This window comes from Calidris pugnax, unplaced genomic scaffold (genome assembly GCF_001431845.1).
Source record: "Calidris pugnax isolate Ruff unplaced genomic scaffold, ASM143184v1 scaffold31, whole genome shotgun sequence".
Lineage (NCBI taxonomy): Eukaryota > Metazoa > Chordata > Aves > Charadriiformes > Scolopacidae > Calidris > Calidris pugnax.
In genome coordinates, this window is record NW_015090786.1 from 9,284,015 (window position 1) to 9,305,177 (window position 21,163).

General features: G+C 38.6%; 1 protein-coding gene across 5 annotated transcripts in view; it reads left to right on the forward strand.

Moving 5' to 3' along the window:
* MACROD2 (MACRO domain containing 2) overlaps positions 1–21,163 on the forward strand; it is an 897,605-nt gene that overhangs the window by 725,919 nt on the left and 150,523 nt on the right. The gene's annotated exons all lie outside the window — the stretch shown is intronic.

A 21,163-nucleotide genomic window follows, 5' to 3' on the forward strand; every position in this document is an offset into this window, starting at 1 on the left:
TTTAGACTTTTGCTTTGTATCAGCCTTATTGATGCTGAGCTCTTGCCAGGTGTGTTTTGTGATTAATGTGTTTGTCCCATTGAAGTAGGGAATAAACTCAGAACATACCAGCACTGTAATCTGTAACAGTACTTCAAGCAGAAAGCGCGGTACTAGTAAATATTAAGTCCTAATTAGTCTTCTGAAATGGCACTTAATCATAAGACTCAGATCTGTGTTTCCATTTAGTCTGAAGGGGCAAGAAAAAGGACAGATTTGGGATTTGTCTACTCACATGAATGAGCTGCTCTAAAGGAGCCCTGTTAAAGCATGTACCTTCACGTGTTGTGTCTTATTGCAGTCTTGTCAGAAGAAATGGTAGGTGAGTGTGCAGACACTTTTACATAGTTATTAAAGGCTTATACACATGGAACGTGTTCCTCACCCATCTTTTTCTGGGCTGAACACACGCACATATATTTCTCTTAGCCTCCCTAAAGCATGTTTTTAAACCTTTTCCTCTGTGTTCTTCTCTGTACTTTCACCAGTTTGCCTGATGTTATCTTTTCTGTAATCTACCTGAGGCCTCGTTGTTGGACTAGTGATACCAGTGGACTAATTGCTCTGGGTTATTACAAATGACACTCCTGTTAATGCATTGCTAAAATAGTGGGGTTTATCCTTTGTGGCAAATTTTGCATCACATTATTTATTGGCTTATCCTGCGATGCACGTCACGTTTCTCAAATCCTGTTTTCATCATTAACCATTAGTATTTATGACCTGTGTATTGTAGGCGAAGTGCTTCTCCCTTGTCTTTGGTTTCAGACCTCTTCTCCATTTCAGCAAGACTTGTTTTCTAATTTCATCCTCCAAAGTAATTACCCTTCCTCTCAGCATTTTTTTATTAGCCAGTTATATATGTGTATTCATTCCATCATGGATGGTATCAACAATCAAGCATCAGAGCCCTGAACAGAACCACTAACGCTTCTGTTGATACGTTTTCCAGTTTTGCCAGGAGATCACTGATAATTGTCCATGGGAGCAGTTTTTCTGATAGCTTTGCATCTCTTCTGCTGTGGTTTCATGTTAACCTAAATTTCTGCAGTTTGCTTAGGAGCATGTCATGTGGAATATGTCAAGAGCATGACTGAAGTTGAGGTAGATCCCATTCAATGCTTTCTCTTTAGCCCTCCGTAGAGCATTATAGGGAATTTTGTTGGTTTGATGGCATTTCTTTTGAGCAGCTTCATGCTGGCCATCCTCAGGCATTTCGTTACCCTCTAGATGTTTGCTTAGGAATGATTAAATGTCTTTTCTAGATGAAGGCCTTTTGAATTTATGTTACTCCTCTGTAACTTCCTAAATCTTCATTCTCTGGATTTTTATCCTTCCTTACTTTCCTACCTGTCCTTTTGGATTTCTCTCATCATCCATGAATTCTTCAGGAGAATGGTCAGTATTTCCCTGGACTCTCTGGAGTGATTTCATCAGGCTCCACTGACAGTACTTTTACCTAAATATGTTCAAACGTATTATTTCTCAGTTTTTTCACCCCTTTTCTTTGTTGTTGGAATGAATTATGTTAAAGGTTTGATCACAATGGAATGTTTTTGCAAAGAGTGAAGCAAAAAGGCATCAGTTGTCTCCATTTGACCATTTAGTACTTTAGTATTTAAAAGTAAAGGACTTTTCTTTTCCTTCGTTTTCATTGCTCCTAATGTATTTACAAGCTCTTTTCTTACTGCATCTTTTCTTGCAGCATTTTATATCTTTACACCAGAATGTTGTAAAATCACTGTCAGGCTAATAACCCATTAGTTCAGTAACTGTAACCAAACAGTAACTGTTGTTTATTCTGCATGATAGTTAGGAAAATCTGAAATAACCATGTAGAAGATGCTTTCTACCTCTCTCTTATTTGTTGGCTTGCTGGTTTTTCTTGCCTACAATTATGACAGAAAACAAATGCAAAACAAAAGCACAAAAAAAAAAAGAAGGGAAATATGTTTCTAAACTTGTAATTTTGGCAGTGTTACTCTGTGGAAAAACTGCTTGGATCAAGCTCTGCATGTTTTGAGGGCGGTAATCAGCTGTACTCATACACACTCACGTCAGGACCTGGAGCATAATTGTACGACTGTTTTATCTCTGAGGTGTTTCAGGTGTTTACATCCCTGGGCCACCATTTCCACACTTGCTTTGGGTTTATTACCTCTTCAGTTTGCCAATTTGGTACTTGTTACAGGGAAATCGTCTCGGTTTTATTTAGGAAGGGGAATTGAGCTTTGTTTTTCTCCTGTCTCCTCTGTTTTTCTCCATGGAAGGGGAAGCATTTGGCCTGTTGTCAGGTACTGACTTCAAGAAAGTGCTTAAAAAGAAAGTGGTAAGAGAAGTGCATATGGCAAAAACTATATATACTGTGGACATCGCAAAAAGTCTGTTCCATTGAAATCCAAACCATCAGGCTGCGTGGGTGGTCAGAGATGAAAGGATGATCCGATAGCAGAGAGGATAAAAGATAAGTGTAAATGACAGTTCAGTCTTGAACTATATTTAAAGCGGAAGCTGCGTGTTCCTAAGTTGAGTGTCGGAGAAAGCAGATCCAAATAGGGGTGAAATGGTGAAGCTGCATCAGCTTTCATGACACTCTTTTCTGAAAATCTGGCAATATCTTGGTGTTTTATACATTAAATCCATTGAGCTTTGCTTTCGTTACTTGGAAAAAACCCAACAGACTCTTAAGATGGAACTGTCTTGGTTGCAGGAACTAACTTACGCACTGGTCAAAATCAATGATATAAAAATGTAGCCTATGCATGAATAAAAGGATATAATTATGTTATATAAGCTGTTAAGTAATGCTGGTGTCAGTTCTGTTTTTAATTTGAAAAGAGAAAGAAGCACTTTGAATGTGTAATTAACTTCTTCAAATTGCCTGTGAAACTATGACCGATCATAATTAATTTTATTTTGAAAATTGCATCCATGGACTTCAGTGCGTTGCATAACATCATAGATGTTATACAATTAAAAAATAAAATTTTCAAAATACTGTTTTCAGTAGAAAAGGTTACAAAAGGAATCCTGTAAATCTTTTCAATTCTGGGTGTATAGAAACGTAACAGGCAATGTTTTACTCCCTGACTACATTTTGCAGGTTTTAGTACTAGTTATTTTTTGATTTTTTTTAAAGTTTTAAACTTTTTTAGCTCTAGCAGATGTGTACATCAAATGTTTATAGGGAAAAATATTTTCACAAAAAATGAGATCCTGTGAAGTTGTAAGAATTTTTATTATGTCTCTTTATGCACAAGGCATTTGTTTTCGAAACACTGTGGGCATATAAACATTAAAGTAGTAATGCTGTATATTCACAACATGATGTGTCTATCACTTCTCTTTGTCGGAATTTCTCCCCAAGTGATACTTGCGATTGTAGAGTTCCTAATAGTTTACCCAGCTTTATACTGGTGATGGCATCCTGGAGCAGTGATTGAATGTTCTGCCGGGACTACTTTCAATGTTTGGATTCATGAATGCTGGAACATTACTCTTGGTTTATTTGCACTGCAGTTGTTTCACCTTCCCTTATTATTTCTTCCTTCCATCACTGGGATAATAGAGTATAATTCTCCTAAGAATTAGGATGGGGGAAAACAACAAATCTTGTTTTCTTGTCAGATGTGGATAGATTACAAGGCTGGGGAACAGGATTGTGATGAACTCATAGGCCTTCTGGAAGAGGCAAGAACGGAAGTACCCTGACTTTAATGTCTTAATTTTGAACTGGAATACAACTTAGAAAATCCATCACTGTTTCATAAGGTCATTAAAGTTCCAGCTACATTGCTGTTAATTTTTGCACCTTAATTCTAGCCTGACATTTGTCTAACATCTTTTTGTATCCATTTTTGTTAATCTACAAGGTTAAAGACTCTGCAATTTGGTATTGGGAGATGATGTTTAGTTCATTAGAGAATCAGAATCAAAGAGTAATTCAGGGTGGAAAGGAGACACCCTGTCACAGTTCCCCGCTCAGAGCTCTGCTCTGAGCTGTCTGTGGCAGTTGAGTAGTGGATTTATCCAAGGATCAGCATCTGATGTTCCAGACCATTTATCCAAACCATGTCAGAAGAATTTGGCTACAGGATACTATAGGGAGTGACAGTGATGAAAGCTTTGCTGCAATGAAGGTCACCAATATCTGCCAGTCCTCCTTTGTCCTCTGAGTCATAGAAAACAACCAGGTTTGTCAGGCTGGATTTGCCCTTGCTGCATCCCTGACAGTTTCTCCAGCCCCCTTCTTGTCCTTCATGTGCCTGGAGATGGCTTTGGGAGGATTTGCTCCATGCTTTCCCCAGGAAAGAAGGGGAGGCTGACCAGCCTGTAGTTTCTCATATCCTCTTCTTTCTTGGATGTGGGCACAATTGTCATAAGTTTTTGAAGATGATGTTGCAGTAGCATCAGGTGGCCTCTAGTCATGGTGACCAGCATGTTCTTTTCACTTGCTGCTTCCTAGGATAAAGTTCTTACTCCTTAAATATTGTCTTTATTCTTTGTTTCTAGATTTATGTTTGGTAGCAGTAGGGTAGAAGTTTGGTCCTTTTTGCCTCTGCTTGGAAAACATCCAATTCAATTTTAAAACCTGTCAGTTGCCTGATCTTTCATGTATTTAACGTATTATATTAAATTTGTGGTGTTCTTATTTCTTAAACAAAGTATTACATAACACCAAATTGCGTACCTCAGGGAAGTTAATCATCTCAGCACCTTTAACTTTATTAACCCTATAGTGTGTAATGTTTTAAGTACATATCTTGAATTAGATTGGCAGGACCATATACACTTTTGATTGATATAATCCTTCTTTAATTATGGCTGTATTATTGTTCCATAATTTTGCCTGGGACTGATTTGAGGTGGCAGGTCTCTACCTACTTGCATCACTAAGTACACTTTTTGCTGTATTAGCGTGTTTACTTTCTTCCAAAACTCTTGAATTTCCTTAGTGTTCAAAGAGTTATTCAAAATTGATGTGGATGGTAAAAATTGCTCCTTGACAAATATTCTTTGAAGGTGTTGGCCTGAGCTCATACAGGCCTGCTGCTTTAAAAAGCTCTAATTTTGGAAGCTTTTCTTTAACAGCCTCCTCGGTTACTTTGAGAATGAAAGACAAATGTCATCATCATTAAATGGTATGACTTTATCTTCTGCCTTATTTTCTAGATACAGGAGAGAGAAATCTATTGAATGCTTGTACCCTTTTACACCACTATTGACAACTAATCGTTTTCATTTGCTAATCAACAAGCAAAATTGCTGTGACTCGTTTTGTTCCTAGTGTGGTTTTTTAAAACAACCCTTTTATGACTCACATCCCCAATAATTGCCAATTTCTTGTCTCCTCTTACTTTTCCTTTAATTCCTACTTGCAGTGCATCATCACCTCTTTAAGTGCCTTACTGATATATCATGTAACAAAAGTAATAGAATTTATTTACATGCGTGTCTCCGTGCACGTGCACATTGCAGGTTGATGCAGGGCTGTACGTATCCACAGACTCAATCTTTTATCTCCATGTTTTCAATGGCCACCCCTTTTTTCCCTGTTTGAGCCGTTCTGAGTCTGTGTGCCTGCTTATTCATGGAAGGATTTTTTCTCTCCTCCTTGTGCTGTTTTTTTTTTCTGTATATAGATAGCCTTCTTTCTTGATTGTGAGTTATGAGGCAGTTGGTGACATATTTAAACAGTTTTTAGTTATCTGACACATTTCTTACTCAGAATCCTTATTTTTGTTTCTTGCTACATAAACTTTTTTTTGGTTTTAGTGACATCACTCCCCTTAAAAAACCTCAAACTATTATTTTCTTTGAAAATAAAAATAATCTTGATCATTTCCATGAAGGCACTCATGACTTTTAAAATGTGGTCAGTGATTTTTATTTTTCAAGATGATACCTAATGCTGAATTTACTTTTGTATAGACTTTCAGAATTTTTACCTGCAGGTTTTGGAAATTCAGAGGAAGTTGTTCCTACAATTTATGGGTGTATTAAAGAAATTATCACAAATTGAGTGTGTAATATTAGTTGTGAAATTCCATCCAGCTAGTGCTCTCCATTATGCATTCTCTGATTACCTGAGCAGGATTTATGTTGTTTCCTCAGCCAAGGTAGCCTTGCAGGTATTTTCAGGGAAGCAAGAAATTTGAAAGATGGATAGAATTCTTTTCTTCATTTTTTCTTTGTAGCCTAAATCAAAAGGTATAGAAACACATGCTTTTGATTAGCTAATAAGCAAGAAACACAAAGCTCCAGGCTTCATCTTCTGATATGCTAATTCTTGAAATAAAAAAGAGCAATGAAGCTCTCTGTAAATGGAAAGCGCTGAACGTCTGACAACAATACACTTGCCTGAGCGATGAGAACCATTTCTTATCTCAGCAAATCCTTCCAGCCTTGACTGTCATATTAGCCAGTTTTATTCTTCATTGCTTGTCTTTGATCATCTGCTGCATATTCCCATGGGAGAAAGTTATGCCCATTTGCCTGTGAGCTACTTGCAATGTTTAATGAGTATCTGCACGTTCTAGCAAGGTTTTAAAAGCACTTCTGCTCGGATAAATTGAGCAATCCTTTCATTAGCTTTATATATGCAGACTTTCTGTTCCTCTCAAAGACAATAAGGCATTAGAGTATTTATTTTGTGGGTGGACTTGCACATTGCTATTTTTTTTTTAAAGGATATTTTTGCCAATGTTTTCATTTCAGCTGGATCAGAAGACCTAGTTTATACCGGTTTCTGTGTTACAGTGTAAAGCTATCGCTGTTGAGTCTTCTTCCAAAGAGACAGCAAAAGATTACATTTGTAAACACTAGTGTGTAACATGTAAAAATAAAAGATATCTTATTGATTGTGACATCTGACAAGTTATATATCAACTGTTTTCCAAAAGGGACTAACAGTCAGTATTTTTTGGCACTGTCTGCCTTAAAGTGGTATATTGTTTTCATCAATCCTTAGAAGCACGTGCTTAGAAATTGCTATTTTAATGTGAATCCTTCAATTTATTTATTTATTTTTAAAATCCAGATTAATTTCCTTGTTTTTATCTTGCCTGGTTTTCCATTTTAATGGTGTCAATGGAATTTAGGTGCAAAATTGACCTGAAGAGCTGCAGTGTAGGCATGTGCTGGGTAAATCTTGCGTCCACTGCATTTTATGTTGTATGTTCATTTCTATCCTTATTTTTAGGCTGTCTCCATTTAAAGTTCCTTGGTACCTGTAAATTGTTCCAAAAAGTTGTCTATTTATGACAGCATTATTGACTCATCCACGATTGTCTTGTTATCATGGCAGATTATAACTCTGAGGACGAAGTATACCCAGCAGCAAATGGATTCTTAGTACTGGTATTTTCAAGGTAATTAGGAAAAAGGGAGCAGCATGGCCCATGCTGTCTCGGGGAGAAATGTTTTTCAGGGCTGTAAAACGAGTTGTGTGATTGAGCACTACAGGCCCTGTCAGCCAGTTGGTTCCTGGGAGGAGCAAGAGTGAGTTTTATGCCTGAATTCAAGTACTGAAGTGCATTTGTGGTACATGCACTATTTAGAAATTGTGGCAACCAGAAAAGGGAACATTTTAGAATAAGATTAACTATTTTTTTTTTCTTTCCTTTGTCAGGGAAATTTAATTTCCTGCATAGATTAAAAATTACATTTTGTTATTACAGAATGACATGAAAACAAATAACCTTTAAAATACAAATGTCATTCTTCTTTAGAAGACATTTGGAACAAGCATGTGGACCATTTTAATCTTCTATTTAAAAGTAAAGCACTGAAGAGTCTCTGAGCGATGTACGCAGATAGACCACTCTTTGCAGTGTTGTCACTGGGAGGGAACTGGGGGGAGCAGAGGCCACCTCTTTGTGATGCCAACCTCCAGTGTGTTGGAACCTCATTTCTGTGTGTGCAATGGGCAATCAGTTCCTGTTTAAAAGAATAGGCTGATACCTACAGTGAAGAATAGAGGTTAAGAATGCTGCTTTCAGGTAAGCTGGAGCTGTTATTTCATGTCCCTGCATCTTGCAGCCTGTGAACTAACAAATGATACTGCTTCTTTCTTAATAATTGTGGAGGGCAAATGGGAAACTGTACAGGAACTTTAATTACTAGGGGGTATGAGCTAAAACTTGCTCGAGGTCTTTTTTGGGTGCTCCAGTGGGCTTGGCAGCTTGTCTTACTTGTCTGCCAGAGAAGGATGTTCTTTAGATATGGCAGATGCCATGTTGGTTTTTCATAGCTTTTTCTGCGCCTGAATAACTGAGCCAAGCTCCAGAAACCATTAGTGTGTAAATGCGTGTGGCTGCCGATTTCCCAGCGTGGGTGGACTGACAGCCTCACCCCGATCCCTCTTCAGGGGGAGATGAAGTAGTCTTGCAGTAAGGAAGAGGAAGATGAAGTAAAGTTGTAGGAAATCAGTGACTCTACTTTCTGGGTTCTGGAAGTAGAGTTTGGAAGGGTGTAAGTCAGGCCTATACAGACCCTGCTGGCTTCAGAAAAACAAGAAGCAAATTATTTAACTTGGGTAATAGATACCTTAGTTTTGAATTGAAGATATCTTTCCTCAGAGAGTTGGAGTTATCCATGAGCCCTGTTAGATCACAGGAAGTATCTGAGAAAGGGAGGAATATTTGGACAGCAAGACTGGAGTGAGGGGCACGGCTGGGACCGGCAGATGTGTGTCACTGCACAGATGTGAGAAACTAAGTGATGAGAACAGAGGAACAATAGGAATTTCTGAATATACAGACAAGCAGAGATTTGAAGGGAGGAAAGAACAATGAAAAGAAAGAATGCAGCAAATCAAGGGGAGGAGATCTGTAGAAAGAAGGAAAAAGTGATAAATAATGGAATAATTTGGCATATAATAAAGATAAAGAATGGGAGAAAAACACAGAGTGATTAGTCCTAAGGAATATTATGAGAGTGTCTTAAGTGACAAAATTATGTGTTATTTTCCTCACATAGGCAAAGTATTAGAAGAAAGCTGTTTCATCAGAGTAGATGGGCATGTTTCATCAACTGCACAAAACTGAGAGCCAATAAGCAGAAATCTGATGTAGTTAATTGAAGTAGTATTCATTAGGGCTCTTGCAGCAGGTAATATCACACAGTGCGGGAGAGGAAAGTGTGTTACAAACAGAGCCATATTGCAAAAAACCTTGTAGTAGGTGATATGTGGCTTTCTTACTTAAAACTCCACAGGTTTAGTGCTCTGTATCCATTGAGAACACACTCAAATGCATCAATTGCCTACTATTGGGTCAGGGTGGGGATATGCTTTTCAAGAACCTCTACTGTCATATTTTGAGAACTGCGCAGAAGAGGGCCATCCAACCTGCTAGTTCCAGGTATGACATAAACCCCCATGACCAGCAATGAGCAGTTCCAATATATTTGGGAGGAAATAATAGGCACTTCTTATCCAGGAGGATAAAGCAGATTAGCTTCAGGCAAGAGTATTTTGTTGCAGAGGTTGTGTTCCTCAATATTAAGAAAAAAAAGCAGACACAACTTCTCTGGTATGTCTTATCTGGGCATTCAGTTAGAAACCACCTGACAGTTTGTTTACAGTTTAATTTCATTGTAGTGCATTTGTTCTTCTATCCTGAAATGCAGACTAGAGAAAACAACCAAGTAGAAAAAGATTTCCTTAGTACATTGTAGAATGTCACAAATATTAATTATTTGTAAATTTACTGTGAACAGCAGAAGCAGTGATACCCTACTGTAAGACAGACCCACCAAGCAGGTCACCCCTCTTTCCCACCAAGCACATAGCTAGAAGAACAGTGTTCCCACAGCAAGGCATTCACTTACCACTGTCTGCTTTAGCCCGCGACTGCACGTTGGCAAAGAGTCCACGTTGTCCTGATGGTTGGCTTGTTGCTACTCCAACCTTAAGTGACAGGACCATCTTCTTCTTCTCCAACGTCATGTATTGATTTTGTAACTCATCTGCAGATTGTAAATCTGCCTGGTAGGCAAAGGAGAGCATGTGCACAGACTAATATGTAGTCAAAATTCATTGACACTCTGTCAAAGACTGCAATGTTTAACCACGTGGATGTTTGACAGCCAGAACTTCACCGGGCTGGTATTCAAGGGATCTCCGGTGCTGTGAGCCTATAGATGTATTTCTGCATCATACATTGATTTCAGTGCTGGTGCCCTTGTTCTTCTGTCAGATCTTATTCACTTGTGTAGGTTTGTGAATTTACCATCATCTGCCCAGTTGCCTTTTGGAACTTGCTCAAAGCGTATTAAGCATAGGTGGTGTTGGCAACAGAAAAATTAATTGAACAAAACTCTTTTTCTCAAATGGAAAACTTTATTACTGCACATGATACAGAAAGGAACAAGAGTTAGTTCAGTAACTGGAGGATGGAGCTCGTAATTCAGTAAATCCAGTTGTCAAATCCTCAATAATAAATTTAAAATCCTAGTTTTAGTGCATATTCATTGGCTGTCCTTCAGTTTTGTGATACAGCTTAGCCCCTTTCTCATGAAAAAGATCATTTACTAAATGTATTCCGAGCTATATGGAAACTGTTGTATGTTACAGCTGGAAATGTTTTTCCCTTCAAACCGTACAGTTGCTGTATGTGACAGCTCCTCCAGTTTTATACCACACCAGATCAGATGCACCGAATCATTTCCAAGATAAAAGTAGTTTGAATGTGTTCGTGATCTTTAAAAAGGCACATTCCAGATGTTCGTTAACTCCTTGACTACCATCAAAAGAGTGATGTAAATACTGAGGTGGCACAGCATTTTTTAAAATGAAATAGCATTGGTCTTCAGCTACTAGCACAGTAAGGGTTAACAAAATATGTTTTTTCCACATGTGCTCTAAGTTCCATCTATTAACTTGGCACATCTTAAGCTTTATAAAATAACGACAACATGCTGCTCAACAAGCTTTATTTATAACTGTCTCATCCTAATATTGCTCTTTAGTTGTAATTAGTAAAAATAGAAAATTATGTGCCGCTAGTCACTTTCAAATTGATTTAAAGAAAGATGAATAAATTTCAAAAATCTATAAACAGACCTTCTAATAAGACACCCTTAGCACAGGCTTTTACTGATGACATTTCTGGCTGTTGCCTCAACAATTCCATAATTAATTATTTTAAAAAAGAAAATTCTCTTTGATTTTTAAATAAACGCAATGGCATAAATAAAACCTGAAGTTAGCGGGTTTGGGTACAAAGATTTCCTGCCTTGATATTCTCTCCCTGCTTAAGATGAACATCAGCCTCAGATCCCAGATCCCCACTAGTGAGGGAGGAACGGTTGATTTCAGTTGCCCTTAATTGGGTTCGTCTGCATGGAATGGTTGTGTGTGGTAATTCAAGGTGGGATTTAATGGAACATTAGCTACTCTGCTTTAACTCTCATGTGAGCACACTTGATACGCACGAGGAGTGCAATTGTGCGATGTGACCTGCTGGATTTTGTAAGTTAACTTGGGGGACTTCAGTTGGCCTCCCATCAGCACAGGGGGGTCCAGTTCCTGGAGGTCTGTGATGTCCTCTGCGTTTTGGGCTGACCCTGTGGTACCACTGTAATGCCAGGGGTATATGATGGGATCCAAATGAAGGGTGATATACAAGGAAGGTACAAGAACAGTAACAACTGGAGAGATTTCATGGGATTAGACTTCAATTTGTTTGTTTGCGTGGAATAATTCCCAAGGCTGTCAGAGGAGCGCGTTCAGGCGGGTGGCAGGCAGCCAGCCAGGGACGGTGCTGCGAGCACGGACCTTGCACCACTGCTTTCCTAATGACTTCTCTGTAAAAGCTGTAACTTTCAGAAAACTTTTCCTCTATGGGAGCATCTTTCCAGAAACAAAACACTAGGGAAAAGGTATCTAAAACCACAACACTTGGACAAAAAGCTTCCTCTTTTGGGGCTGGGAAGAGAGAAAGGAGTTTAATACTGTTACAGATATGCAGGATTACTAGTTAACTGTGCTGTATAAACATAATGAAACACCCTGAGCAGAAGGTATAACAACTTCACGATGTATAGCTAGCTACTTTGTAGGGCGAGTAGAATTAAACTGGAGAGAAGACACAGAACTCTACGGATCAGCATTAAGGTACTCATTAAGGTACTTCATGACAGCCCACTGTCCCCTTTCAGATCTTTCTATCATACCTTGGGGGGTGAGCCATGTGTTAGTATTCTTAATGTCAGTAGAGCCAGCACCCAATACATTGATGCTACATTTTTAGCAATTGCCTCATTCCCATGAAACTACGGAAAGAAACCCCGGGAATGGTTTTGAGGATCTAAGACAAACATCCCCATATTAAGGAAATGGTCAAAGTCCTTATCCCATTATACTGCCACAATGACTATTCTAACAGCTAATAAAGGCAGTTGCAATTTCTTCCTCACGGAAGCCTATCTTGATTTCTTTCTTTTGCTTCTAAATGACAAAATAAGCTGAGAACAGCAAAAGATTTAATTGGGTCACTAATTAAATGTCAGGCATGGGCTGCCTGTTAAAATCGAAGGTTAACTGGCAGTAAGAGCATTTGTGACAGAGGGGATCCAATAATGTCTAGAGATATGCAAAATAATAAGATCAATTTTTACGGAATATGTTGCTCTCCACCCATGAAATGCATTTGTAGACTCCTTATCACTATTTTTAAGTTTATGGTATTGCCAAACACTGTGAATCATATAGTTTCTTTCTCAGTAAGTATGCCTTTTAAAATCAGCTTATTAAAAGATGCAGTAATTACTATGCTGAGATTGTAGCTATCTCAGGAGATTATTTTTGTTCAGATTCTGCAAAAGAGGTAGGTTTTGTGTTTTAAAAAGAGACATTAAAGTAAAATACTGAATTAAACCCCTAAACTTTTTGTATTAGAATCAGAAGTGAGCTTATTTGTACAGTGATACTTAGGAATTTGTGGTTCATGTGATTGAAGAACCTGACACTCTTTAATATATTACAGAGCTCCTTTTTGGCATTGACTAATATCCCCATTTTATAGATGGGGAATAGAGTACAAAGAGATCAAGGTATGTTGACACTCCCAGTGGGAGTTCAGTGTAGATAAAAGCTTTAGAGGAGCTATTTAGCCCTGGAAGTGTACAGAGGCTCTGCTTAGATTCCCTTACCCTGGCTTTCGTCAAGGTAAATGAACCTTCGTGCCGATGTAGCTAGGACTGCTGGCTCATGCACATTTCTGGAAGAAATTTGAAAATCTCACATTCTCTCATACAGAAGAAATATGGATCTTTTTCTTTCAAGAATGAAACTGTTCAGAATGTGCTAGTACTGGTAGAAATACCGGGAATTATAAACCATGCTTTTGAATATTTATAGGTATATCTCTTTATGTATACATACTTACGTGTGTGTATCTAAAACTGAATTTCCTAAAAAGGAAAAGACATTGAGAGTGAATGGCAGGTGAATTTTTAGGTTTTTTAAATAATGGCTTTAAGAAGACCTGACGCACAGGATGCTGGAGAAGAGTTTATAAACCTCCACCTAATAAAAGTGTATTGCAGCATAATATTGGAATTTCACTTCACTGAATAAATTTTTTAAAACAGAACAAAACCACCTTATGACTCTAACGTTGTGCTGAATGCTTCGTTACCGTCATGATGATGGGCAACAAATCCCTGAAGCCCTTGTATTAGCAGGGTAGTGTATTAGTATTAATTGGGTGAGACAGATCAAGTAATGCCAGATAAAATTCAAAGACGACATTCTTGTAGCCTCAAGGTAAGTTTATTGTAGGCTGAAAGCTTTTTGCCTTCATTATGTCAGACTTGTGGCTAGTTCGTCAGTTCATCTATTGTTGATATAAAATGGAGATCAGATGGTCTGTTTTGCAGAGGCGGGTGACCTGCTTTGATCAGGATCCCCAGAGTTTACAGTCAAGCCTGTGTTTCCACTTAAACAGAAAGTCAGCTGTCCTGAGGAGTTTCCCACTTGTTTATCACACAGATAGCTTCTGGGGCTGCTAATCTACCCTTTCCCTCGCCTGTCAAAAACACAAGTTGGTGATTGAGAATAAAGCCTTAATGGTTTATACCAAACCAACTTTTTCTAGTCTTTCATGAACTACTTCTGAGCAGCAAAGAGAAAATCGTGTGTTTCTGTTTGCAAAGTTGACAGTCATCTTTTTCAGTCGAGAGGCAAAGTTGTTCCTCTGCTACTTCTGAGCTGTGAAATCAGCAAAGGGAAAAACTCCTCAAACCCTTGCAAAGCAAAGCCCAGATTTATGAAGGCACCTTCTCTGTTTTTTGCATTCTCAGAGCTAGATGGGTTCTAGTAGTAAAGCGTTAGCTCACTAAAACTGAACTACTAGGATTGCTACCATAAAGCAAAGCAAACATTTAAGTGCTTTCTTGGGTCAGGGACTACTCATGTTCAAATTGAATCTTAAAACCTGTGTAACTGCCAAGAAGTTGTTCCAATGTGTGCTTCAAATATGCCAACTTCCCAAACCTTTTCCCTGCAAAAGCAGAGAGGAAGGAGGGAGATGGCTCTTTATGTGAGAAAATTAGTTCTAGCACGTGTATTAAATGTACAGTCATTGCATTGAACTGGTCAGATGGATAAAATCAGCTGCCCCTGTGCCAAAACTTGGTTACTCTCAAACCCTCTCCAGAAGGAGTCGTTTTACCCCACTTCTATTTTTTTTTTGTCTTTGTCCCAAAAAGAACAGGAAGTGGGGCAAGCCCTAATTGGGGTGATAGAGAGGTTTTCTCAAATGATGAATTCTGATTTTAAAGGCTGCCAAAAGAAAGGCAAAGGCCTTCTGCACTTTGGATTGATTGGAGCTGTAATCCTGCTCGGGTTCCCATAGGTCTGAGCATCTGACAGGGATGGGGAAAGAACTCCAGAAAAATTTAACTCGCCTGTACAGACGGCAGTACCAAATTAAGATGGCTCTAGGGCTCTAAGGCCATATTAATCTCTCTGTAACTCTGACTAATAAAGTAATTTAGGCTGAAGATTTAGTAAAAACCTGCAAAATCTGACAGTTTTTACATTACAGATCACTCATTGTCAGCTTTATTCCTGCTGTCTGGTGCTCTACTTCATGAGCACTCACTCAGAAATCTATCTGAGATTTATTAAATCTATCTGAGGTCCTATTAAAATATGAAGGAAGAGTGCATCTTAAAATTTAGCATGTTTGGAAACTGGAATTTTTATATTGAAGTCTGGCTTCTTTCAACCTTCATATTTTCACTGTAGGTAAATCTCTCTAAAAGCGCATCCTGAAGTTAAGCAAAGCTTTTGTGAATAACAGCTCTTGCTAAGAGAAAATGATGGTGTTTTACTCAGAGGTTGCCCTAGAGCAGGTCAAGGTATTTTGGAAGATTCCTTATGCCACCTCTGTGGCCAGGCTTCTCCACCTTTTGTTCCAGTGCTCATAGAAATGCAGACTGAGGTTCCTGCTGAAAGTTACAGGTGGGGTGGCTTGGTTTGGTGGGGTGGAGTTTGTTTTTCAGCTTCTAACACTGTGGTGCGTGGTGGCACCAACTGCCAGACCTTCTGTAAAGACATCTTTGAAGCTGGGGGCTTATGGGAGGAGTTGTTTTGAGGGTTTTTTAGTCATGAATCTTAAGCAAGTCACCTATGAAAGCAATTGCTTTGTAATTACTGCAGTCAAAATTCAAGGAAAAAACCCTAAACCCCTCATGCAAGTGATGTGTGTGTTACAAGCACATAAAAATGCTTTGCTTGCTTTTAATTTAAAAACAAGCAATCAGACTTTTCCTGAGCTCTGATTCTTCACAGTGACTAACAACTCTTTCAAAAACTGGCAAAATTCTGCTCCTTTTAAAGATTCCTCCTATTAACTTGATTTTGTACAGTTGTGTGAATGACTTCACAATTGCACACAAAATAAATTTTCAATAAAAGACTTACTCATTAGCGATGAAGTTGCTGTTACAGGAAAGGTTTAGGTAGATTTTCAGTCCCTTCAGGGCTGGATGGCTGCTACATATTAAGAAGTGTGCGGGGTTTTGCATGATTAAAAGGAGGTTGTATTCCCTGAATGCCATGGGTAAGTAGCACAGGTCTCAGGCTTTCGTCTGTGTATAGGAGATAGAAATCTTGGTGTGAGTATTGTTGGCTAATAATGAAGAAGTTATCTGGAGCATGATCTCTGTTTGGAATACGGATAAATGACTGAGTATTATATGTATCGTGTGCACCGCGTTGAATTGGTTAGTGAAGCAAAGTTTGCATTTAAAATCCTTTGGATTTGTGGTACCACATCTATTTTAGAATTGTGGTAAGGCATCATAAGAAATGTAAGTGAATGCAGGTATTCACTTACACATTCACAGCTTTTTCTCTGTGTTAAAATCCTTACTTTGTTTAAATTACTCTGTTGTGATGTTGCATATGTAGTAAAGGGTTTCATTAGAGTCTGTTCGTTTAGCACCTGTGAATTTAAGTGTTGAGCCCATCAGTCCTCTATAGATGATAAAGAAATCAGATGATGAAGAAGAGAGGAATTTGCTGTCTCTTCATTAGGGAAACGTCAGAGATCTGTGTTCAGAAGGGAATGTAAAGAGAACTTTCCTCCTGATTAGTGAAGTCCAGCTGTTATTACTTGACAGTGGGGACAGATATTATAAGGGGTAAATATTAGAATTTGGAAAGATGCTTTTTGCTTCAGAAAAGCATGACAAATGAGAATTACAGTATACCACATATTTAATTGCATTTATCATGATGTCTAACAGATGTTGGGAGAAAATGGGATCAATAGTTTTGTGTCCCAAGGGAAGGTCAGCTCACACCAGATGTACCAGTTTTCTTCCCCCTTTTTATATCATAAAAAACGCGCTGTGAATTGATTTAAATCTTACTTGAATCTCCCTAGAGAAGTATGTATGTAATAGCATTTCAGCTTTACTGACAATATAGGTACCATTCATTTACCCAAACTCATTCCACCATGCTAATGAGGTAATCTTATTCTGAGAGAACAAGCCATTAGGAGTAAAGTTTGTATACAGAAGCATAACACTTCTTAATGGGGTATGTGCTGCCTTTTGCTAGTAATCACCGGGGATTTTAAAATAGGAAAGAATGCGTTTTTGCAAATTGTGTACCTTTTATATGATTTACTTTATCAAAAATGCAAAGCTTAAGCTTGGATACAGTCTTAGAAACAAGGATGAAAATCGCTTTTATAGGAGAATATAAAGTGTAGCATGATGTGTTGTGCAAAATGTCATTACTGTAGCAGAGGAAAGAAAAATGTAAACTTTAGGAAGAGACTCAAAGCTGATGGATGGTGTGTTATCAAAGATTAATTTTGTCACCTGCCTATCTTTTGATCTCGAATAAAGCATTTACTCCATTCGGAGTTTTTTTAATCCTTACTTTATAGGCATATTCCCCTCTAGATAGCTGAAGCTCTATCTTAAAAATGGCAATGGTTTAAGGAAAGAGGTAATTAATCAGTGTGTTCACCTTCAAATTTCAGACTGTTGAAAACAGGGCAAGCTACTATATCTCTGCTTAGATGAAAGTTAAATCTGCTGGATGCTGTCAAACATTTAATTTGATGAAAGAATGACTTTACAGATGGGTCCGTCATTTTTGGATACCACCTGGGAATTAAGTGTTATGTAAAGGTCAACTGTATTTGTAGGAATCTGTAGTCTCTTGGTGCTCGGAAAGAGATTTCCTGGAGAAACTGTTTATTAACTCTATGGTGTGGTATGCAGCCTCATACTTTTGATCACACAGAACAAGTGGCTATCAAAGAGAGGGCATTGCAAGGTCATTAAATTCCTTTTCATGCTGGGTAATCATACCCTCTGTGGCTAACCAGTTGCCCTGTACTCCCTGTCTCGCAGCAGGGTAAATTACAGAATCCCTCCAGGTGCACTTATTGATTTTAGTGTTTCGTGTCTGCAGGTCAATTATTCGCTTACAGCAAATAGAGGGTGTGTAGTTAGCTATTACGGGATGTATGTCCCCTTTCATCTGGCGGCACCAAAATGTAAAGATTAAAAGATCCTCACTTTGTTTCCCTTTTGAAAGGGTGGCTGTATCTCGAGCTTTCAGCCTTGGCTTCGTTTATGTCCATTGACAATATAAATGATACTGGCAGATTCTCTTCAAAAATGGCGTCATTTCATGACCATCAGACTTTGATGAGTTTTGTTGCTTATTATGTGATCAATTTGATCTGTGAAGATCATAAGAATTCAGGTGCAATTAATGAAATGGTAGTAAGTAACATTTCCCGAGACTTTTCATAACATGAACAAATAGAATTAGTCATTAAAAGAGCCAGGCTAAGAGGTGGGGATACTGAGAATCATCTGTGATCCAATGGCTTTTGCTTTATATATGAGTAGAAAAATTGGTGACCATAACTGCTGTACTAATTTAATTACTTATCTAAATCTGAGCTTGAACAATGTTCACAGCGGTAATGGGAATCTGATATTTTCTTGTGAGTTTTCAATGTCTTTCCAGTCTGTCACAGAATAAGTACTTATAGTCCTTATCCTTATGGATGCCCCATCCCTGGAAGTGTTTAAGGCTGGGTGGGGCTTTGAGCAACCTGGTCTAGTAGGAGATGTCCCTGCTCATGGCTGGGGGGTTGGAACTGGATGATCTTTAAGGTCCCTTCCAACTCAAACCATTCTATGATTCTTATAAGGGGTGAATAGGAGGTTCTTGTAACTTTTTTGCAAGAAAAAGCTGAAGATGATTCCTTTAAAACACCCCCCTTTTGGCTGCCTCAACCCTAGTGCAAAGGACAAAGGCAGTATAATAGGTAAGAGAGAAATCAGCTACAGAAAGGGCAAAGCAGAGCTGGGGTGAAGTTGGAGAGGGGAGGTGGGAGGTAGCCAACTCAAGCCACTGAATAAGCAATACCCAGCTATGCCTTTTATTGCCAGGTGGTGTCCTTGGAAGATGGGGCCTATATCCATTGTGTCGTTTATGTCTCCTATGCATTTTTGAAAATGGAAATTGAAGATATAACATAGTAGCAAGAAAAGCAATCTTTGCAAAGTGAATATTACCAGGTTTTAGTTCTCTGTTTTGAGACTACAGCCGAAATTTTATTGACTGAATTACTGGTGTTCAACACCTCTGACAACCAGGGCCTTTCCTCATGAGAAGTGAGGGAACCATCCAGGAAGGCTACATCATTTGAGGCTTTCCAGGTGGGGGGGTTATACTTGCGTGGCAGTATACAACTTGTTGTTGCTCTTTTCAGCAGACCTGGGGAGCAAGTTGTAAAGATGTTCACATGCCGTAGTGAATAGTCATTAGCTGATGTTGCCACAAACACATCAGAGGGCGTTTCTTGAATGAATGTTTCTTACTGAAAAAACTCCCCAGATTTCCCTCCTCCTTAATTTAGCGTACAGAATGCGCAGGGAAAGAAAATTAGTTCCAATAGTCTACTTATCCAGCCAGAAATATGTATAGCCCCAAAGCACTCTGAAAACAAATGTATTCAAAATATTTTTAGGGTCATTTTTTGTGTGTTTTTGTTTGGTGTGTTTTATTTTTTTCAGAAAAGAGGTATGTGAAACATTTTAAATTACTTTTGTTTAGATATATTTCTGTCCTACTGCAACAAAGATTGAGTTGGTTTTATTGTTTGAAAGTGTTCTCATTCAGTTTAATGACAGTTTTCCCACACTTTTCAACTGTACAGGATCAGGACCTTTCAGTGTAATGGATTTTTCTGAGAGAGGAATGAAGTACTGTTAATCTGACCTGACTGCTTGGAGTTCCTGGATTAGACTCATAATCTGACACAAACCAATTAACCTGTTTTTACTCTGGCCTCATAAAATATGAATTATGCTGAAGTATTTTGAATAATTGAATAATAGATGTGACTCCTAGCAGTATGAAATACAGGCAAATTATTCACGTTGGGTAGAAAAAAAAAAAGCCCCAAGGCTGCAGGCAGCATTCTGGGCCTTTGCTGTCCTGCCTGGTTTTTGGTTCACTAACGGTACAAACATTGATTAATGAGTTCAGTAAAGATGTGACAAAGCTGCTGCTGCTGCCTCATGTTTGTTTTCCCTTTTCATGACACATTGAGCAAGATATGCAATCTTGTCCAAAAGATTGTAAGTGATAAAACATTACAGTCATGGGAGAAATGTACTGTAAATGGCATCTTTTAGTTGTGATTTCTGCCTTCCATCAGCAAGAAATGATTGAATCTACTAAATGAGAGGAGGCTACAGAGCCAGTTAGGGTATTATTGAAATGGATTTTGACATAGACTGCTGCCTAAACAATCAAAGATTTCATCAGGGGTAGGGCACAGTGTATATATCCTGTCTGTATAGCATTTCAAGCACCTTGAGGGTTTTTTTCCCCCGTGACTCCTGACTGTAAGCATTTTCCTCTATGTTTGTGGTGGCTGGAATTGGTATGAGCTGACTTTGTTCCTATCTTGAAAAAACAAAAAAAAATCATATGACACCCCAGAATATTGGAATTAGAACAGAAGTTAGTCTTGTGGCCAAGTTGGGCTTTGTGAAAATAGAAATAATATGAAAGTGTGTGAGTGAGGAAAAAAGGGGAACCAGAAGTAAAGGAGCTGTTGAGAGGAAAAGTATCTCACCCTGTAGTTGGAGTAGGCACAATACTGTATTCCTGAAAAGAAAAAGGGGCTGTGAATTGCTGATTAAGGGAAAAGTGCTACAATCCTTTAATCACAATGATCTACTTCACCGTGTGTACGATTTCCTTGCTTGTAACAGGGCTACTCACGCAGTAGGATATTATTTTTTTGAGTAACTTCTTCAAAGCACAGCCTTAAAAATGGCAGGTGATTTGTGAGGGGTTTATACACGGGGAAATCCCTGAGAGTACTCGACAAAAAATCCCAAAGGGCAGGAACATGGTCGGATACATTGACTGCCACCCATGTCCTGCAGGTGATGTTCTCTCCTGAACACACACCAGCCAGACGGGGGATCCAAAGGGAATTCTGACAAATCCATCTTGCCGCGGTCGCCTCTGCTGAGACGGCTGGGCTGAACCTTCTTTTATCCCCAGGCTCGTTGTCTGGCTCCCACCTTGTCTCTGCTCATGCTTTTTTGCTGC